The 23,671-nt window shown below is 35.7% G+C and overlaps 1 long non-coding RNA gene across 1 annotated transcript in view; it reads left to right on the top strand.

Moving 5' to 3' along the window:
* Nucleotides 1-12,974, top strand: part of LOC122740914 — an 89,795-nt gene extending 76,821 nt beyond the window's left edge. Inside the window, exon 5 of the long non-coding RNA XR_006354785.1 lies at nt 12,685-12,974. This is a non-coding gene — a long non-coding RNA (uncharacterized LOC122740914). The remainder of the gene's footprint in view (nt 1-12,684) is intronic.
* Nucleotides 12,975-23,671: the final 10,697 nt, after the last annotated feature.

The raw sequence follows: 23,671 nt of genomic DNA, 5'->3' as shown, positions 1-23,671 counted from the left end.
ACATTGTCCAATCTTTTCATTTCTTTATTACACCTCTCAAATATATTTCCTTCTCCCCATTCACAAAGCTACCACCCTAATTCAGGCCTTCACTACTACTTGCTTAGAATGCTGAATTAGTCTTCTAGCTGGTCTCCCTGGTTCAGTTTTCTTTCCATTCCAATTCATCCTCCACACAGCTACCTCTCATTTCCCTGAATTTTATGTCTATGTTACCCTCCCCAATAAACTCTAGTGGCTTCCTATTATCTCCATGATTATACATAAAGTATTTTGTTTTGTAATTAAAGTTCTTTAAAACTCAATCCCTTCCTACCCTTCCAATCTTCTAATATCCTAGTCCCCTCCATGAACTCTCAGCCAAATTGGCCTAACTGCTGTTCCTCAAATAAGACATGCAGTCTCCCACTCCATCTGTTTTCACTGGCAGTTCTCCATTCCTGGAATGTTCTTCAAATGACTCTTTGAATCTTTGGCTTGCTTTTAGACTCTTCTCAAAAGTCAGTTTTTATAGGAGACATTTGCTGGTCCCCCTAGCTCCTAGTGCCATTTCCCTCTAAGATTACCTGTAATTATCTTGTATGTTCTGAATTACGTTGTCTCCCTGAGTAGAATATAAGCTCCTTGAAGACAGGGACTTGTTTTTTTTTTTTAAGTAATAAACATTTTTATTTATAGTTTTGGGTTCGAATTTTTATCCCTCCTTCCCCTCCCCCTCCCTGAGGTGGTAAACAATCAAATATAGGTTATATATGTATTATTATTTAAACATTGACATAATAGTAATTTTGTATATGAAAACTTGAATAAAAGAAAAAATGAAAGAAAGTGAAAAGTAGCATACCTCAGTCTATGTTCCATCAACATCAGTTCTTTCTTTGGAGATGGATAGTATGTTTCATCAATAGTCCTTTGGGATTGTCTCGGATCATTGTATTGTTGAGAATGGTTAAGTCTTTCACAGTTCTTCATCAAAAAATATTGCTGTCTCTGCACAATGTTCTCTTGGTTCTGCTCTCTTCACTATACATCAGTTTGTACAAGTCTTTCCAGGCCTTTCTGAAATCATTCTACTTATTATTTATTATAGCACAATAATATTCCATCTCCTTCATATACCACAGCTTGTTTAATGATTCCCCAGTTGATGGGCATTCCTTTGATTTCCAATTCTTAGTCACCACAAAAAGAGCTGCTATAAATATTTTTGTACAAATAGGTCTTTTTTCTCTTTTTGGAGATGTCTTTGGGATATAAACCTAACACTGGTATTGCTGGATCAAAGGGTATGTATACATAGTTCTATAGCCCTTTGGCAATAATTTCAAATTGCTCTCCAGAATGGTTGGATCTTTTCACAACTCCACCAACAGTGGATTAGCACAGGAACTGCTATCTAGCAGTTCGTCAGAGGGACCAGCACAGAATAGCAAAGATCAGCTTAATGGAGACACTGGTAGAAAGTAATGCAGCAAAAGTGACAGTGTACAACATGATGATACCACCAGAAGATATAGATGACTCTGTGGGAAAGCAAGAAACAATGATGGAGATGGAGAGATGATACAGCTGGAATGCCAGCATATGAGAGTGAGCTACTCTGGCTATACATATTCCTTAAATATATCTCTTCTACCGTTGGAGTGGGGGATCTTTTGGTAGAGTGTATGGTGAGGGGGTAAGTCCCTTGACCCTTATTTTCTATGCTAGTTTATTAAACCTTTTGCTTTGAATTAATATGATCTTTGGTTGACCTGGTAAAAAAAAAACACATTGGTAGGGTCCAACAAGCTATGGTTTTGAATGAATACTGATTTTAAAAAATGAACCTATACTGTGGCACGAAGTAACAGCAAAATTGTAGATGATCAGCTGTGAATGACTTAGCTATTCTCAGTAATACGATCCAAGACAATTCTGAAGGACTTATGATAAAAAATGCTATTCATCCCCAGAGAAAGAACTGATGGTATCTGAATACAGATTCAAGCATACATTTTTAAACTTTTTATTTTTCTTGAGTTTTTTTGGTTTATTTTCTTTCACAACATGACTAATATGGAAATATGTTTTGTATTACTACACATGTATAAGCTATATTGAATTGCTTGTCTTCTCAATGAGGAGGGAGAGAATTTGGAACTCAAAGTTTTAGAAACAAATGTTAAAAATTGTTTTACATGTAATTGGGGAAAAATAAAATACTAAACAACATGCAAAAGATTAAAAAAGAAAGAATGAGCCTTAAAATGTTATCAACATTTCTAAATCATGTTATTGATTAAAGAAAAAGTTAAAATCAATACTAAATCAGAGGATTAAAATTTCAAAAGGACATTAAGTACAACTATAGCAGTTTCAACTTGACCTATATAACTCTGAAAAATGGCAGTTGGAGAAAAGCAAAGTTATTGACTTTGATTATAGTACCATTTCTTAGAAAAGTTTAATCAAATTATTTATTAAAATGGTCACCATAATGAAGTGGGTAAAAGTACGCAGGAACAATCTGTCATCAAACAATTATTCTTGCCAAAGAGAGAGATACAGTTGTCAAGGACAATCTTGATTCTACAAATTCAATTTCAAAATATAATAGATAGCAGAAGACAATAAGCAATATTATCTTATTTTAAAAAGCAAATGCCAATGAGGAGAGATTGAGCCTATAAAGCTGAATTGAATCATCTCAATAAGTTTGATAGATGAAAGGAGAACAGGAAAAATAAACTCCATGAAACATATCTTAACTTATATACTGATTCAGTAGATCAACATATAAACACATTTTGGTCCTACCAACTTAATATCTGATCTGCCATGTGACAAAGTGGCAAAGATACTTAAAAAGATAAAAACAGAGATTGTAAAGAAAGAAGATGGGGGTAGATGCTGAACTGAAGACTGAACAGCAGACAGGAGAAAAGAGAAAGGAAGATGCACTGTGAGAATTGGCTAGAAGTTAGAATTTTTCATAAGACTTCATGGTTCTGAAAGCAATTTTTGTTTATGCTAAAACTCTGACCTATGTTAGTAGAATCCAATAAATATGCATCAAAGACAGCTGAACAAATGAACAAATAGTAATATGATGAAAAAAGAAAGGAAATCTACAGAAAAATTAGAAACTAATTGACCTTTTAAAAAAGAAGAAATTACTTTTGTGCTTAAAGGAACAATGATAAAAATTCAAAGGTGACACCAGGAGAGATAGAATTTAGTAGGGATAGAAGAAGAAGAGATGATTGGCAACAGTTGGTCACTCCTTGCTGAAAGTTGCTAAGGTGGGCATATGCTACTTTGATATCAATAATAAGGAGGTATGCTGCTTTCTAAGTATTACAGAGAATATCCTGAAATTGTATAGCTCTGACAAACACTACCAAATTCTCCTGTTTATTTGAATGATATCACTGCAAAGTACCCAGTATGTGTGGGTAGGAATTATGAAATGCTGATCAAGAAACTAAAGACAATAGGTATAGGTAGTATTTTTTTGTCCTGCTGTCAATTCAAGGTAAGGGATTCAGAAGATAACAGTAGATTTGGAAATTGAATACCAGGTTAAAAAGATAGTATCTTAGAATGAGATTTGGATTTCTAGACCACGGATACAACTGTTGGTCATTACATGGACATATTTAGAAGTGTGAAGATGTTCCAAATCAGAACAATTTGTTGACTTGCCTTAATGATAACCTTGTAATCATTATAAATTTGTCTTTAGAATTAAAAAGGGAAATTGAAATTCTTCATGAAATTCTTATCAATAAAGAAGAACTGGGAGGCAAAGCCAAAATGGTAGAGTAAAGGCAGCATTTTAGCTGAACTCTCTCCCAACATTCCCTTCTAAAAAACCCTATCAAATAATATATCAAATGAAATTTAAAGTGGCATAACCCCAAACCAATTTTCCAATTTACTACAACTTAAAGGTCAGAAGATATCTGCAGTACCGGGATGGGGAGTACATGGCGACAGCACCAGCTGTGGGCCTTCAAGGCTGTGGAGGAAGTAGCAGGAGCTCTCACTGTCCAGAGGCAATAAGGGGATTGGACACTTGCCTAGAAAAATATTCTAGGGGATCCTTGAACTAGCACTAGATGAAGGACCAAGTGCCATTTGGTAGCTCTATTACTCATTACCCAGTTCTGAGTCACAGTTCCAGGTCAGAGAGTAGTTGTGGTTATGAGAAAGAAGGGGTCCTATCTGAGTAAGGACCAGAGCACAAATCAGGACAGCAGTGACCACATCTCCCCCTGAATCATGACACCTTGGAAGCATTGACAATTTACAGGTTCCTAGCACTAGCTGTGAAAACAGCAAGATGAAAAACCCTGAAGCTTGGGCCAGTGACTGAACAGAGCCCAACTGTCACATAAAAGTGAACAAACAAACAAAAAGAATGACCATTAAAAGCTATTATGGGAGGGGGGCAGCTAGGTGGCGTAGTGGATAGAGCACCGGCTCTGGAGTCAGTAGTACCTGAGTTCAAATTCGGCCTTAGACACTTAACACTTACTAGCTGTGTGACCCTGGGCAAGTCACTTAACCCCAATTGCCTCACTAAAAAAAAAAAAAAAAAAAAAAGCTATTATGGGAAGAAACTCAAGGCACAAACTCAGAAGGAAACATCTACAAACAAAGCCTTGAAAAAAAGTGCATAGATTGGATACAAGCCCAACAAGAATTCCAAGAAGAAAGAGATTTTGTTAAAAGAGGGGAAAATATTTTAAAAGTCAAATAAGAGAGGTAGTAGAAATTGTGAAAATAAAAGGAGAGCTACTTAAAATAATTTTGAAAACAGAATTAACAACTTGGTAAAAGAAGTACAAACCATCATGGAAGAAAATAACTAATTAAAAAAACATAATTGGCCAAGTGGAATTGAATGACACCACAAGACATTAAGAAACAGTAAAAATCAAAAGAATTAAAACAATAGCAAAAAATGTGAAACAACCCATTGGAAAAATAACTAACCTAGAAAATGGATGGAGGGATAATTTAAGAATTATTGAACTAGCTGAAAGCCATAATAATTTTTAGAAGCCTATGCATCATATTTCAAGAAATTGAAGAGAAAAACTGCCCAGATCTTTCAGAATTGGAGGGCAAAATAGAAATTGAAAGATTCCACCAATCACCTCCTGAATAATATGCCCAAAAGAAAACTCCCCCAAATATTATGGCCAAATTCCAGAGCTTCTAGGTTAAGAAAACAATCCTGAAGGCAATCAGAAAGAAATTATTCAAATATTTTGGAGCCACAGTCAGGATTACATGAGATTTAGCAGCTACCAGTATAAATGAGCAGAGAGTTTGGAATATGATATTCCAGAAGACAAAAATGTTAGGATTATTAATAAGAATAACCTAGCCAGCAAAATTGAGCATAATCCTACAGGAGAAAAAGAAATATTAAATGAAATAAAGGACTTCCAGTCATGTCCTGAGCTGAATCGAAATTTTAATATTAAAACACAAGACCTGAGAGTCAGAAAAATGAAAGCTTGTGTGAGAAATTATGAGGAACTTAATAAGGTTAAACTACTTATATTCCCAAATGAGAAAATGATAGGTATAACCACCAAGAACTTTATCATCATTAGGCCAGTTAAAAAGAGACTACTTAGACAGGGGGCATGGGTCTGAGTCTTTTAGGTTGGAAAGATCTCAAAAGAAAAAGAGAAAGCTGAGAAAGAAGTATATGGTGGGAAAAGGGGGAAGGGAGAGGAACAAGGAGGAACTGGTGAAAATAATGGGAATTGTAGATGGACTTGATGACTCTATTTTAGAATTTGTGATAAATGAAGGAGGGGAAAGCTGGGCTGCATCCTATATATTAGGAGAACAGATTTCAAAAAGTTCAGAAAAAGCATATGAAGAATAGGAGGGACATAACACTCTCAAGAATAAAATTTTGAAGACACAGAGAAATGATAGAGAAGAAAAGGGAATGTTGCTAAAGAAAACCATGTGGATGCACAGGGAACTAATTGACAAAATAAAATTTTTAGAAACAGATAGGTGGTGGATGATGAGTACAAAAGCATAGCACAGTCCTGTAACAATATTATCAGATTACCAAAGCTCAGAATGAATTTAATATAGCAAGGAATGCAAAGTAGAAGGGGAATTTTTTTTTTAAAGCTGTTGTAATTTGACGTTCAAGCTCAGTTTATATTCATAAGATTCTTTACTAACAGAAAGAGTGATTCCATGTTATATGCCTATGTGAGAGGCTGAGTTAGCACGAGGGCTTTGAAGAGGTTTTTTCCTGCTTAAAAAGAGAACACATATGATCCTAGAATTTCTTCAGGAAGAAATCCTGAGTGAACATTTAAGGGCAAGTATCTAGGGCTTTTATTACCAACATGTCCCTTTTTTCAGCTTGCTTCCCTAGAGACTTTGGAGAATTTCAAATTGGTTAAGATTAGAAACTATCTCTGTCTTTGTATGCCTCTATCTTTGTCTTTCTGTTTGTCTCTGTTGAACTGAGATATCTTGATTCAAGTAAGAGAGCTCAATTTGTGTATTACCTCTACATTTTAATCTGTATATCTCACTGATTTTTCTTTGGCATCTGCTTAAATAAGTGAGATTATTTGTATTTACTGTTTGTGATAGTCTTTTGTATAACTAGTGCTTGTTGAGAGGGGGTCAAACCTTTGTATATAAAGTGCAGTCTTTGCTCTTTAAGGGATGGATAGCAGTCAGAAAAGTAGCTTGAATCTAAAGATCATTTCCCCTAAATTAACAATTTTTAGAGTGGTAGAAGCAGATAGATAAATGCAATTCTAGTCTGGCATTCCATCTTTCTGAGAATAGAGAAGCTAGCTTTGTGATTTTAATCTCTTACTCTCCTCTAGGCAGGAATCAAATTCTGTCTTTTGATGAGGAGCGTGATAGATTTCAGAGATAGTTATTCATGTCTCCCTGTGAGTCACATATAGACATTCCATGTGGACGTACACATAATTTAGCATAGCCTACACAGGAAACACACAGACACAAATGTATAATACATTAGGGGAAAGAGTATAATCAAAAGAAGGGTCAAATTGTTGTTTGTGGTCATCAGAGGATGGTAATAGATGAAAGAGAAGGTTTAATTACTTAACATTTATTTCACTTATAGCTCTTACAGAGAATGAGCATCAGTCTGGAAAGGTAGGACAAATATATCCAGTAGAAAGTGAGTACCCAAACTAAATAGACAGGAAAAGAATACCTACCTGTCCTTGATGAGTTAATATTATCAAGCCTGAGATCAGTAAGTGGCAGTCATATAGCCTATTTTTTATGAAGGCATTAGCCAACAAATTGTTTGTTTTTAGTTTCCATAAAGGCCTGACTCTTTTAATAATATTTGCCTAATTACTGCTGATACATGTATGTGGGCACCATATGCATATTTGTGACCCAATCAAATGTAAGGAACTCCCAATATGTAAACTCCCTCCACTAAGGCAGATCATTATCTTGTCAATAGCTTTCCGCTTTAGAGGATTTCCATGGAACCTGGGATATTCAGTGATTTGTCCAAGGTTATGTAGTATGTGTCAGAGATAGAACTTGAACTGTCTTTGATGTTTACCAGACTGCTTTTTTTTTGGTGCCAGTAAATTTTTGTTCTTTAAAATATTACATTCAAATTTTGATTTCTTGATGCCATGGAATAAAGCTGTTACTCTGATTGTTTCTCCATGGTACTTGAGGGTTTTTTTTTTTCTAGTTTGCTGCAAAATTTAGTTTTTGGGGTTTTTTTTGTTTGTTTGTTTTTTTAGTGAGGCAATTGGGGTTAAGTGACTTGCCTACGGTCACACAGCTAGTGAGTGTGTAAAGTGTCCGAGGCCGGATTTGAACTCAGGTCCTCCTGAATCCAGGGCCGGTGCTCTATCCACTGAGCCACCTAGCTGCCCCAAAATTTAGTTTTTTTAAATTGTAGTTCTGACCTTTGACAGCCATGGGTTTTTTTTTTTTATTCTTTAAACCCAATGTTGTTTTCTGTTGATGTTCTTTGGAGTCTGTAGAGCTGATCTTTGTCATCTGCTTCCACTATTTCTGGCAATTTTGCTGTATGGTTTCTTTGAATAAGGTATTCAAGTACTCCTAACTCCACGGCCAACCCTCTCTACATTTTCATATAGATAGATAGATAGATAGATATACATATATCTATCTAGATATATACATATATATATATATATGTTTCTCTCTCTCTCCCTCTATTCTCTCTCTCTGTCTCCTCTTTCTCTCTCCCTCCCTAATATGCATATACAAAACATTCATGCATACATATACACATTTATGTATATGTAAGTAAAGGCAAATTAATTTACATCCAAAATTATTCAGAGAGAGAGAGAGAGAGAGAGAGAGAGAGAGAGAGAGAGAGAGAGAGAGGCATAGACAACTATATAATCTCTACATCAACAAAAGGAAAAAAATTAAATAATGGATTTTTCATTTAAAAAAATTTAAATGAACAAATCAATACCCTAAAAACAAACAGAAAGATATCATAAAAATAAAGAGAAATCAAATAGTAATTCTTGGACGATGATAGAGTAAGAGGCTTTATAGGTTAACTTCCTCATCTGACCAGAGAAATATGAACAAAAGTCCCCTAATTTCAGAAAACTGGTAAATGATGAGAAGATAAAAATTTTAAAATCTACCAGCAAACAATAAACTATATTTTAAAAATAAAATTAAGCCAAAAATCTTGCAGGAAAAAGTTAAACAGACATTCTAACTACATGGGGAAAATATAGTTCTGATTCCAAATCTGAAAAGATTGGCAATTTCTTTCCCAGTCCCTTCAGTTGTGAATTATGTTTTCCTTCTGAAATCTTTTTTAAAAATCATTGTGCATGTTCTATTCCCCAATTAGAATGTAATAGTCTTGAAGGAAGGGACTGTTTTGTTTTTGTCTTTGTATTTCTAACACATAGTATAGCATCTGTTAAATAAATAATTGTTGAACTGAATAAGACCTGTGACATCAAATCTTGCTGATAATTATGAGGTCAAAATCACCATCTCCATTGTTTGTGATATCCTTTGTATCTCTCACTGTATTTGATAATTCCACTGTCTGTATTAACTAAGCCTTTGGTAAAAATCACAACTTCAACTTTTGCCTCTGTTTCTTTTCCGGTTTTTGTTGTTATATTTCCCTTGGACTAATAAAGGACTCCAAAAGAGTTGTCAATACATTCATGGTCAGTTAATCAATAATCATTTATTAAGTTCTTACTATATACCAGACACTGCTAACCATTAGGGTTACAAAGAAAAGCAAAAACCAGTTCCTGCCCTCCAGGAGTATACATTGTAATGGGTTGTCAGATTCCAGCATAGTGGTTATAATGCAAAAATATGTATTGTAACAGCAGCAGTAGAAGTAGCAATACATGTCAAACTCATGCTTATAATTTCTTTGAAAATTTTCATTAATTTATTTCTACATGTAGCATTCAAGAAATAATTTAAATTATTAAATTAAAAATGTTTCATTTATACCCTACCAAATTAAGAACATTGCATTTTCAGTAATTGTGGGAATTATTTTATCTTTTGCCTCCCACCATGAGAAAAAATTGCCTAGAGCTAATATTGGGTAATGTACCATGGCAATGAAATACACAATAGCGCATTTGCTTTGCTTTATATCCCTTAAGATAATGAAAGGACAATTTCTCTTTTGCAGGGAGATTCTTTTGTATGTGAAAATACACCCTCTTCTTCTATAAAATACTGATAATGTCAGGAAACATGATCCACATATCCTTCAAGAAGAAAAAAGACTTTTCCAGATTTACATAAAAGTAGGAATAGACTCTCTCTGAAGATGCCTAAAAATTTTGTGGCTTTGAATGTGGGGAACACACATTCTCTAAAAAGTGAAGCGATGTACCCTGTTCTGGTACCCAGCTTACAGAAATACACAGAAAAGGAAATGAGAAGGAAGGAAAGAAACATTTATTAAGCATCCACTATGTATGAGGAACTCTGCTAAGCACTTTACAATTATTGTCTCTTTTAATCCTCACAACAATCCTGTGAGCGCAATGCTATTATCATCTTCATTTTACAGTTGAAGAAATCAAGAAAGATGGAGGTTATGACTTGCCTAGGGTCACACAACTAGTAAATGTTGGAGGCTGGATTTGAATTTAGTTCTTCCTAACTCCAGACCAGTACTCTATCCACTGTAGAACCTAGCTACCCCTCTCAACTATCATTATGGGTGGTCCTGAAGAAAGCATGTGACCTTTATATGATTCAATTTCTCCATTTATAAGATGAGGAAAATAAGATCTTTTTAAAAATGTAACATAATGTTGTAAATGGCCAGCATTCAAGAAAGGAACACCATGGGGAAATGTTTTAAATGTAAATGCCCCAAAGATCAGCAAGACCTTATCATTATTGGCTCTTATGTTATTAGGGAAAGGTGTTCAAAAGTATAGGTGATGTAGCATGTCAGCTGCAAAAAAAGCACTCAGAGGAAAGAATGGGCCATGAGAAGATACAAATCAGTAGGATTCAGGGATTTCTGGGCAGCTGAGTACAGTAGTAGATACAATGTCTATCCTAGAGTCCAGAAGACATCTTCCTGAGTTCAAATCTGGCTTGACACTAACTAGCTAGGAGACCTTGGGCAAGTCACTTAACGCTGTTGGCCTCAGTTTCCTCATCTGTGAAATGAGCTGGAGAAGGCAATGGCAAGCCTTTCTAGTATCTTTGCCAAGAAAACCCCAAATTGGGTCATAGAATGTTGAAAATGATGGTACAACCAGGGTTCCTACCTTAGGGCATTCCAGTCAGACACATACACTTGTCCTTCCCCTTTAGTGTATATACAGATATTCTTTGCCTGTTCCTGGGACATCATTTGAAAACTTAAGCATGTCCAGATATCTTTTGCCTTCTTTTGACTATTCATGTATAGTGCAGGATCTGGGCTCATTCTCCCAAATACCCATTCACATTTGCAGTTTGGGTCTCCAGAGTGTACTGCTCCTTTTTTTCTCAGAGTTGTAGGGGTAAACTCTGAGGAGTTGGAGGGTGTCTTTCTAAACTATAGATCATTGGTCTTCATCAGTGTGTCCCTTTAATGACTATCAGTTGATATCTGTAACGATTGGAATGATGTCACCTGCTGGAGACTTACTATAGAAAAGCTCTGCCATGAAGTGAAGGTCTCTGAGGGCAAGACCATGAGTCTTTTCTTTGGTGTCAGGAAGTGACATTTGCTTGTGGGAGGAAGAAGGGGAAGCCTGGAGCTCTGACTGGGGTTCTTTCTTGAGGACGCTGGTGGAGAAGGGAGCTAGAAATGCGCTCTCCCTTTAATAGATGAATGTAGGCTTTTCTTCTCTCTTTACCAGATTCTCATTCTCCTTAATAAATGCTTAAAAGTCTAACTCTTGCTAAAGCTTAAAATTTATTGGCGACCACTCATTAGATATTTTAGACGGACTAGCTAGAATTTTAGCCCTTAATATATCAGTCATCCAGACAATTAGATTTTTAGAAACCAGTATATACTAAGGTGGTATAATAAGTAGTTCTTATTATATATCCCTTCTGAGTAGGGACATACTTTCCCACAAGTACCTAAAAAGTCTAGAAATTGGGCTCAAACTTAAGTGTACTTGGTAGGGATGGTAATTCATACAGGAGCAAAAAGGTGGTAAGAATTCTGGAAGTCTTTTTCTTCCTTTTATGGACCCTTTATGAAGTGTTCTTTCTGAATAGTGTTACTTTCTTCTTATATCCTTGTAGAGAGTCTTTAAGCTACCTTCTTCAGTGTATCTAGTCTGTTCTTGGCTCTGGATCCAGACATTGCCAACAGTTGTTGCTGTTATCATTTTGGGGATGCTTCTAGGACACCACTGAGAAGTCCAAATCCTCAGATCCTCTGAAACTAATAAGGTTCTCCTCTACTCTAGTCAAGGTGGGGGTTATACTCTTCCCCCCAAAGTAATTGTCTCTCAGGGACTTGCCTGGAACTTCAGTGTCCCTAACCTACCAGATACTCGAATGATAGGTTCTGAATTGGTTTGCTATTTTAAAAGACCCACAGGTGGGGCAGCTAGGTGGCACAGTGGATAGAGCACTGGCCCTGGAATCAGGAGTACCTGAGTTCAAATCCGGCCTCAGACACATAACACTTAATAGCTGTGTGACCCTGGGCAAGTCACTTAACCCCAATTGCCTCACTAAAAAACAAAAAGAAAAGAAAAGAAAAAGACCCACAGGTTGTGAAAGGGCATAAATTAATTTAATACCTTTGATTGATTGATTCAGTGGAGATGTTCTTATCTGATAAAAGGTTATCAGGGCCAGAATATTTTGTTAGTTCCTTCAAGCAGATTGATCTACTCAGTCAAGGGTCACCCTATGACTCATGATTGTGTTGAGTTCATCCTGAGTGAAAAAAGCTAATGACTCAAGATTTTACTTTTTCTGGTAGGTCTTTTGGAAATAGCTTCCCAGAACACAGCATGGGATTCTAGTTAGGAGGGAGAAGAAATGTCCTTCCTTACCCTGGCATAATAAGAGGGCATTCCAGAGGCTTCAAATGCCATATGAATCATGGATTCAACTAGTTGGGCTTATAATAGAGCCCCTGATTGTTTTTTCTTTTCTCTTGTGTTTCATTTCCTCTAGCATCAATGCTGTGAACCTTGAAGGCTTCTAGATGCTGATAACAAAGGCAGTTACACAGTAACAGTAGTAGTAGCAGTGTTGGGCTGGTGACAAGCAAAGCAACAAGAAAGCATCAGCTCTGGAAAGAGAGACCACCAGAAGAAGATCCCATTTGGTGTCTGACCATAAAATGCTAGTACAAACAGCTAGCTATGTTCCAATGAAGCTTAAGCATATAATATTAGTAGTGATAAATTACTGAATTCTGTTCTAAATATTCTATAATTTTTATTGCTTGACATTTCTTTTTCTGTTTGGGAATAAACTATCTGTTTCAAACTTGATTCCTCAGTGTACATTGAATCCTTTTAAAAAAAAAAAACCTTGCTGGGGGAAAAACCCTACAATGGAATCCATAAATATTTCTATAATTAGCATAAGTAGCAACTTTCCTGAGAGTAACCAGGGCAGAATGAAGTGGAATGAAGGTTTGGGAATCCAACTTTTCATTGTGAGAATTCAGGCAACCCTAGGGAAATGACCCGAGTATGCAAACACCTGGCAGGATACAGAGCAGAAAGGGCTGGTAGCCTGAACCCTTATGAGTTCCAGGAGTAGTTGCCTCTGTCCTTTAGGCTAGATTTATATGCATGCTATGGTATGGGATTGTAAAGAATCATAAATGACTCAAAAAGGCAAAGTTAGAGAATAGACCTGTAATTTCATTGGTATGGAGAATTCCTATACCAGTGAAACTCCCTATGCCAGTTCAAGTCAGCACTTTCTCTGTACCTTTTGGTCTTAGAAAACTGAGTGGTTAAGTGACTTGCCCAATTTCGTACAACCAGCATGTGTCAAAAGCAGAACTTGAACTTGAAATTTTCCTGGCTTTGAGACCTGCTCTCTAATCATTAAGACATTTTGCCATTCAGAATAACTCAAGAAGCAGATAGTTATAGGATGTTAGTGTTGGAATGGACACAATAGAATGTAAGTTTCTTGAAGATAAAGATTTTTATTTTATTTTTGTCTTTATAGCCCCAGTGGGGGGCCATCACCAGTAGTCTTGACCCATGTCTTGCCATTGGAGTCTGGTGACTCTGGAGGAAAGAGTAAAGCTGTTGACTTTATGCAACTTGACTTTATTTAAATCCAAATGACTTTCAAGTCAAGACATCACCTTCCTTGTATCATTGGACCTTTTCAAGAAGGATGAACAATCTATAGCCCCAGTGATTGGCACAATGCCTCACTCAGTAGCAACTTAATAACAGTATGTTGAATTTAATTCATTTGAATTAGCTATTGTTTAGACCAACTACCTTACTTTACAGATGGGGAAACTGATAGGATTATTACCCAGTTTTTCCTGAGTGACGTTTTTTTAAACAGCTATTTCAATACATTTAAATATATTATTTTTGTTTTTAAACATGACTTCCACTTCTCAACTTTGTGCTTGCTATCGGGTAAAAAGGTGAAATTAACATTACGACTCCCAGTAGTAATAATAACATAATAAATGCTATGAAGTAACTAGAATTCCACACTATGGTAATAGAATAAGGGTTTTTTCTGGTATTTTTCAGAGTACTAGGTGAACAGCTGTGGATAAGCCTTATACAGAGGTGAAATCAGTCGTTATTGTGAAATGGCAACTTTCTAAAAAGGAATGGAATAATATCTGGAGTTAGCAGTCATTGGTTTTGTGCACCCCATAGTGACTGCCAGTCATCTGCTGGCTTTTGTCTATTCTTTGTGTAGAGCTTGGGCTCAGCTTGAACCCAAAGAAACAGCAGCCCAGGTTGGAGCCTATCTTTCTGTGGAGAACATAGCGTTTGATGTTTCTGGACATCTTTGCAACACACAACTCCTACCCTGAATACCTGCTGCCTTACAAGCACTTCTCACATGAAAGTACAGGACTCTTAAACTGTACCTTCCACACACTATCCTACTATTTCTAACGCAGACAGGCTGTGTTTTCGAACAGTTGGTTGTCTCATTGGTATTTGAAATGGAGGAAAAAAGCACTGTGGGGTTATAAGGAAAATGGTGATTTCTCTGAGGTGACAACTCGCTGTTTCAGAGCATAGACTCCCCTTGGTTTTCTGCCCTTGTGCTCTCTCTACTGTATCTCAAGCTTCTTCTTATTAGTAGTGCAGCCTTTAGACTAGGTTATTTCTATTTAGACTAGCTAGCTTTTCATGGGTTCACAACTTCCTGATCAAAATAAATATTTCAACGACTTTGTTAGGAAGTTGCCAGCATGAATGCATTGGTTAAGCTTTTAACAATCTTCATGCTATGTCATTCACTATAGCCTGCCGGAAAATCTCCTTTATTTTATTTGTTTGTGAGAGTTTTCTAGCTCCCCTTTTCCATAAAGCCAGGAGGCGCATTTAGACTGTGAACAAAGCTGTAATCCTATGGGCTTTGTTTTGGCCCAAAGACTTTTTGAGAAACTTTGATAATTCCCCAGTTTGCCATTTTTGAAGTTCATGAATAGCATAAATATCCACACTTACATTGTAATTTCTTCACTATTCAGTTTGAGAATTCTTTAAATCTATCTTTTAAAACATTATATTTCGCATCTCTTTAAGGAATATCTCATGTAGTTTGATGTTTCAAAGATATAACATGGTCATGAAATAAAACATTATTCATTTATCATAATGTCAAGTGGGTTTTGTCTAATTGTCCTCATCATAATTTAAAATAGATTTCTTAAAAGCAAAAAATAATGATAACAATGTATATACCAACACTGACAGTGGTATATTGGAACTAACTGAGAGGCTGCTCTGAATTGCATCACTACTTTGTCATGTACTCTTGAGTAATATGGGATGCATACGTTTCCAGTTTACCCTGTGTGAGCTCATGGGATCTATTTTCAGTTACGTATGACTCATTGCTGAGGGGATTTCATTATTGATGATGAAGAGCCCCCTAACTGGCTACTGAATGGAGCTCAATGAACCTTTTAAAAAGAGATCTTTCCTGCATGACTCTCCAAGTGGCAAGATGTGACTCCAGTGAGGGGTGGGAAAGGAAGGGATCCTTTCTCTGCTCTTTTGGCACTCGTACTGGGGGCCATAAATAGATGAGCTTGTGCCTGAACTCTGGAAGCCCATCTTTTATGTTTCCTTTTGTTCAGAAAGTAACTTTGTGAACATGTAAGGTCTGTAGCTTCATAAATTGGGTTAGGAGAGCTTACCAGAGCAATTGTGTCAACCAAAGCAGTGGACTGGAAGAAAGTGAAGTGACTGGGAGAGAGAGACCACCAGAAAGAGTATTGGGCTTGGCTGTTTGAATGGACAATGCCTGGTGAAATATAAACTGTCTAATTGGGAGCATTACACAACTGTTTTACAATCTGATGAGGTTTAAAAAAATTAGCCTCTTAACTGATTGTAACCATAGTTATGTTAAGATACTGAATATTGTTCTAATTATTCTATTATTGTGTACTGCAATCCTCTTATGCTTGTCATTTCTTTTCTTTTGAATAGCAATAATCTACCCACCCCATCCCCAAATTTATATTGTACATGGGGTACTTCTTTTACATTCTACTTTGGGGAGACCCAGAGGAGCTGCGCAACTTTAAATTAGTATTGTCCTCAGAACTCTGGGTTGGGCATTTGTTAACCAGTCAATGTGTTAGAATGGGGAAGTCTAATCTTCCTAATTTAGGGGCTCCTAATCCAAGGTTCACTGATCCATTAGGGTCTATAGATAGATTTCAAGGGGTCTAGGAACTTGCATGGGGGAAATTATACGTTCATTTCAATAGAACTGGTTTATTCTGTAATCCTATGTATTTTCTTTTATGCATTCAAAAATATTATTCTGAGAAGTCCATAGTTCTGCACCAGACTGCCAAAGAGGTCGATGATACAAAAAGGTTAAGGATTGCTCCTCTAAGTAGAAAAAAGCTTCCTTAGTAAACATCCAGTATAGGATGGGTAAGGACAGAGAGGAGAGAATACCTTAGCTCCTGTATTCCCAGTAGTGGTTCCTCAATATTAGGTTTGGGATAAGAATCTTTAATAGATATAGTGAAACTGTTCAAATTGTAGCTTTAAAGGGAATGACTTGCTTTGACCTCTGAAAATTAGCTGATGATGAAATGAGCAAGCTAGAGAGATGGTCTGAAGTGCTTACTTCCTACACACATCCCTCTAAATGGCTTGGTACCTTGGTCCACAAAAACTTACCTTATACCTCCCTAAATCTTTATACTCTTCCTACTTTTATTCTTGCTTTGCCAGGTGCACTTTTCCCACCTTTCCATAAGAGGCTACAGGGTAATAATTAGAGAGCAGAATCCTATTGTAGCCTCCTGGTACAATGCAGGGAGCAGATGTTATCAGCTTGAGTATAAACCTGTTCTAAGTTCCAGGTGCTGTAAAATATACCTGGGCTGGACATGACATAATCCCACAACATCGGCTATAGGTAGAATTGTGAAATAGACAAAGTTCATCTTTGGCATTCAGAATTCTTTACCTTTAGCCTCCTTCTTTCCACTTCTCTCACCACCCTTCCCCACAGACTCTCTCCTCTCCTTCAAGAAGCTTAGTGTCTTTCTCATTCAGCCAGTCAGTAAACATTTATTAAGTACCTACTATGTGCCAGGCACTGTGCTAAACTCTGGGAATACAAAAAAAAGGCAAAAGACAGTTCTTGCCCTCAGGTAGCTCACATCTAATAGAGATAACAAGTAAATACATACAAACAAGTTATATACAGGATAAATCAGAACTAATTTAAAAAGGGAAGGCATTAGGCAGCCAGGTGGCACAGTGGATAAAAGCACCCGCCCTGGATTCAGGAGGACCTGAATTCAAATCCGACCTCAGGCACTTGACACTTACTAGCTGTGTGACCCTGGGCAAGGGTGAACCTCATTGCCCTGAGGGGAAAAAAGGAACGCATTAGAATTGAGAGGGATTGGTAAAGGCTTTCCAGTAGAAGATAGGGTTTTAGTTGGGACTTCAAGAAAACAAGGAGATAGAGATAATGAGGGGGGAGATTTCAGGGAGGAGACAGCTAGAGAAAATGCCCCTCGCTCTAAAACAACAACAACAAAAAACCAAACAAACAAAAACAAAATCCAAAAAGCTTCTCAAAAAGTTTTGGAACACTGTCATAGTCAAATTTAAGGGGCTTCTAACAGCTTAATGTTTTCCCTCTTCCTTTTGGACTTGCATTTAAGCAGAGATTGAAGGAATGAGGTTTTTAATAGTATAATTTCAGGAGATTGATTAGATATTGTATCCCTGATGATGCAAAAGTAATTCAGTCACCTTATTGTCCCTATGTCAAGTTCTAACCTCACCAAGACTTGCTATTTTTAATGCTACTACCAACTCACATATTCCAGCCTAGAGACCACAGGATTCTTACCATAGTTTTTCCAGTGCCATCTGAGATATACACTGATATTTAGGATCAGAACAGCTTAGGGGATGATATGTGTTTGCTCACTTTGCTAACTAGTGGGAAATATAGAATAAAAATACTTTGTTAATGGTTTTACTACTGTACTAATCAGATTATAATATTTCATAATGATGACTGGTTGTGATCATGAAGAAAGTTTAAGGATATATTTATAAAATCAAATCATCAAAACTGTTTTATGCTCCCATGAACAAAACATTTATTTGCTTGTATAAAGACCTTTTGTTTTTTTGTTTATGGTTCAGCATCTCCAATAATTTGTGCTTTCCATGATCAGCTGTGTAAAGAAGATACATAAAGAAAGTTAAACATCCAGCAAAAGTATGAGATTAAAAATCTTAACAATCCACTTCTTCCCTAGGCTTCTTCGATAAAAAATAAAATGCATGGTTCAACATATTTCACCAACATTTTATCACAAAGCTTTTAGTAAGTAACTCAGAGAGGTCATCTCATCCACGCCCTCTCTCTCGTTTTAAATAAAACCTACATAGAACAAGATTTCATCATCTATATCAATTACTTGTTTTGACAATTATTATAATGTTATTGATAAATAGGAGTACCTATAATAATAATAATAATAATAGCTGATATTTATATAGTGCTTACTATATAGTAGGTGCTGTGCTATTATCTCATTTCATCCTCACAATAACCCTGGGAAGTAGGTGCTATTATTATCTCCATTTTACAGATGAGTAAATTGAGGAAAACAGAGGTTAAGTAATTTACCCAGGGTCACATGGCTGCTAAATGCCTGAGATCAGTTTTCAACTCAGGTCTTCCTGACTCCCAACCCAGTGCTCAAATCACTGTGCCCCTTAGTTGCTTCTATCTGTAGGAAAGAACTTTTATTTTGTCTCTGTTATGCTAGACATCTTCTATTTTGTTGGCAAATACCTTCGACTAGTATATATCTTTCTGTTTTGTGCCTTGATTGATATGAATGGCCATCATTTTGTCAAAAAAAATTTGCATTGTTTCTCTCAAGGAATATAGTATGTTCTTAACAAAAGTATGAACAATATGATTAGAGGAGAGTGTATGAAGAGACATTTTGCTCCATCAAATCCAATTTTATATTCAACATACAATAGTGATATTCTCTACACATTTACCTCTTTGCAGATGACATTGTACTGGTTGCATTAAGACCTAGCATTCTACAGACCCTTTTCAATGAGATTCACAACCAAATAAAAGGAATTGGCCTAAAAACCCATTCAGGAAAAATAGAACAGAGAATGAAAGACATAGTGTTGGAGACTAGACAAATCATATTTCTGTTGCGCTATGCCCTGTTAAGACCACAAGAAAAGTACTATATTGACTTCTGGGCCCCACATTTTAGGAAGCACAATGATAAACATCCAGAGGATCATGTTGTGTCATGATTTGTTGGGAAACTAGAATACTTACCTTGAGAAGAGAACACTCTTGGAAGGAGTTTGGGTGGTAACATGTGAGTTGTCTTCAAGTGTCTTAGGGCTGTCATAAAATCATAGATTTCTCTTTGGTCTCATAGGTCAGAGTTAGGTAGAAGTGACAATGAAGAAAAATTAGCCTTGGCTAAAAAAAAACAATTTCCTAACAATAAGAGCTATCTAAAAATCAAATTGTCATACCTCAACAAATAACGAGTTGCTCATCAATGGAGGTTCTTAAGAAAAATTAAGGTGACATCTTATACAGGAAAATTCTTGTTTATGTACAACATCAGTGGAGTGGCTTTCAAGGTCCTTTCCAACTCTGAGATTCTATAAAAAGTACCTTGCATCAGAACAATAACATGAAATTGGATGGACCACCTATTAAGTTAATCCAATTGTATCTTGATATCTCTATCTATCTAGAGAGTATATTAACTATATATTCACTCCTGATAAAAAGGAACATCAATAAATATGAACACTTTAGTATACAAAGAATAGTGAAAAAAAGAACTATCTATGAAGCTACAGTTCTAGATGATATATTGCTTTTTCATATATGTGTGTATGTACATTTCAAATTGACCTTGATGATGTCATCAGTGCCGTGCTTGTCTGTCTCCACTTGAGCTTCTGTCTTTCTTGTTTATTTCTAACATGAGTCATTGACACATTGATTCATTATAGTGCAGCAATATCTCATTGTCTTAATGTACCACTCTTTGTTTAGCCATTCTCCAATCATCAAGGACTGACTTTGTTTCCAATTCTTTACTGTCACAAAAAAAAAAAAATGTTGCCATAATTATATTGGTGTATATGGGGACTTTCTTCTTATCGATGTCCTCTTTCGGTTATAAGCCTAGTCAAGGAATCTCTGGGTCAAAATTTATAAACACTTTAGACTCTTTTTCTTCATAATTCCAAATTGTTTTCCAAAATGGTTGTACTGTTTCACAACTCTACCAACAATGCACTAGTGTACCTAATCTTTCCACAATTTCTCCAATGTTGACTATTTCCATCTTTTATCACTTTTGCCGATTTATAGGGTATTCAATAAAATCACAGGATTGTTATTTTTGCATTTTTCTTATTATTAGTGATTTGGAGCATTCTTTAACATGAGTGTCAATAGTTTGTAATTCTTCTGAGAACTATTTGTTCATATCCTTTGACCACTTATCTGCTAGGGAGGCATTTGGTTATGCTAATTGTGCATATATCTTGCAAATTCCAATTTTTTTTTCATTTGACAGTTTCCATTCTTAGCCAAGATGCATATATTTTCTTATGCAAAAGCTTTTCAATTTCATGTAATCATTTATCTATTTTGTCTTTTGTAATTGCCTCTAATCCTTGTGTGGTTAAGAATACATTTACTACTTGTAACTATGAAAGTTATATGATCTGCTTCTCTTCCAGTGTTTTGACAGTATGGCATTAAGGTCCTGTATCCATTTAGACTATATTGTGTAATATAGTATATGTTGTAGGTCTAAGCCTAATTTCTGACAGACTGCTTTCCAGTTTTCCCAGCAGGTTTTTTTTTCCTAATAGGGAATTTTTCCCTAAGTAAGGTATATTTTCTGGGTTATTGAACACTTGGTTATTGAATTCCATTGCCCCCCCCCAATTATCCTTTTTTTAGTCTAATAACTCTATTTTCAACCACTATCAAATAATTTTGATGATTTCTGATTTGTAACAGTTTGTGGTCTGGAAGTACTATTCCTACCTCTTTTTATTATTTTGCTTGATATTCTAGAACTTTTATTTTGCCAAATGAATTTTATTATTTTATCAAATTCTGTTAGCATATAATTGTACATAGTAGATTTTGATAATTCTTTTCTTTTCTGATAGTTCTTTTTTATTCATTTGCTGTTTTGTTATTTTGATTTTTTGCTTTCTTCTGTTTAGTCAGGTTTACAAAGTTTATCAATTTTGTTAATAGCTTTTAGTTTTGTTGATGATTTCCATAACCCTTTTGGTTTTTTATTTATCTGTCTTCCTCTAATTTCAATATTTATTCCTTTGTGCTTATTTTAGGCTTATTTGTTGGATTTCTAATTTTTAAAAATTCTTTTCAGTTAATTAATCCTCTCCTTTTCTGTTTTGTTAATGTATGCTGGTTTTTTAGGGAGTCTTTTTTCTCCATGAGGATATGTATGTGTGAGATACACATATGTGTGTGTGTGTGTGTGTGTGTGTGTGTGTGTGTGTGTATATCACAGCTAGTAAGTGTCTGAGAGCAGATTTTAACTCAGGAAGATGAATCTTTCTAACTCCAAGCCCAGCAGTATGCCAGATCAACTTGCCACCTAGCTGTTGTGTTTACCACTTTTTTTTTTTACATTTATTTCCAATATCTCTTTGCCTTAATACATGATCCATTTTTGTAAAAGTTTTGTGTGGTGCTGAGAAATATGAATATTCTTTTGGTAATCTCATTTAGAAGACACCATAAGTATTTTTGCTCTGGTTTCTCTAGCATTTCAAACAATTCTATATTTTCCCTTTTGTTTTTATTTTTGCTAAATATGAACAGATTCAAGAGGACATTAAAGTCACTACTGCTATTGTATTACTGTCTATGTTGTTAACATTTCCAACTTAAAAAAGGAAATATAATTACATAAACTAAAGAAAAACACACCTTTCTCTGATGGATTCAAAGGACAACTTTTAAAAAACAATGAATGTTAAGATGATACAAATATTCTTTAAAATTAAGAAAGCACTGTACGAGATTCCTTTTATGAGGAAAATGTATTTTTTTTGGTGGGGCAATGAAGGTTAAGTGACTTGCCCAGAGTCACATAGCTATGAAGTGTCTGAGGCCAGATTTGAACTCAGGTCCTCCTGAATCCAGGGCCAGTGCTTTATCCACTGCTCCACCTAGCTTCCCCTCACACAGCTAGTAAGTGTCAAGTGTCTGAGGCCATATTTGAACTCAGGTCCTTCTGAATCCAGGGCTGGTGCTTTATCTAAATGTGCCACCTAGCTGCCCCCAAATGTATTTCTAATACCCAAATCAGTAAAAGATAAAGCAAAGAAAGAGAAGAATAATATCATTAATGAATACTAATTAAATAAAATTTGGTCAAAGAGACTAGAATCATTCATAAAGAGAAATCATCATGAACAAGTTAGATTTACAGTAGGAAAGCAAGGATGGTTCAACCTAAATAAGCATACTTCAAACAATAACATTCCAAATTACATGATTATCTTAGTAGATGTAAAAAATAACAAACTTTCTGGGTTAGCGGTACCAAACCTGGAGCTCTACTATAAAGCAGCAGTCATCAAAACTATCTGGTACTGACTAAAAAATAGAATGGTAGATCAATGGAATAGGCTAGGCTCTGGAAATGCAGTAGTAAATGACACTAGTAATGTAGTGTTTGATAAACCCAAAGACTCCAGCTTCTGGGATAGGAACTCAGTATTTGACAAAAACTGCTGGGAAGACTGGAAGACAGTATGGCAGAAATTAGGCATAGACCAACATCTTACACCTTATACTAAAATAAGGTCAAAATGGATACACGATTTAGACATAAAAGGTGATACCACAGGTAAATTAGGAGAGAAAGGAATAGTCTACCTATCAGATCTTTGGAAAGGAAAACAGTTTATGACCAAACAAGAGATAGAGTATATTATAAAATGCAAAATGGATGATTTTTATTATATTAAATTAAAGAATTTTTGTACAAACAGAAGCAATGCATCCAAAATTAGAAGGGAGGCAGAAAGCTGGGAAACAATTTTTGTGGCCAGTACTTCTGATAAAGGCCTCATCTCTAAAATATATAGGGAACTAAATCAAATTTATAAGAATCCAAGTCATTCCCCAATTGAGAAATGGTCAAAGGATATGAACAGGCAGTTTTCTGATGAAGAAACCAAAGCTATCTATTCCCATATGAAAAAATGCTCTAAATCTCTAATGATTAGAGAGATGCAAATTAAAACAACTCTGAGGTACCACCTGACACCTATCAGATTGGTTAAAATGACAAAAAAGGAAAACAATAAATGTTGGACAAACTGTGGGAAAATTGGAACACTAATTCATTGTTGGTGGAGCT

This window comes from Dromiciops gliroides, chromosome 2 (genome assembly GCF_019393635.1).
Source record: "Dromiciops gliroides isolate mDroGli1 chromosome 2, mDroGli1.pri, whole genome shotgun sequence".
In the NCBI taxonomy this organism is placed as follows: Eukaryota; Metazoa; Chordata; class Mammalia; order Microbiotheria; family Microbiotheriidae; genus Dromiciops; species Dromiciops gliroides.
The sequence above is the reverse complement of the archived record's forward strand: the minus strand, read 5'-3'. Positions and strand labels throughout refer to the sequence as shown.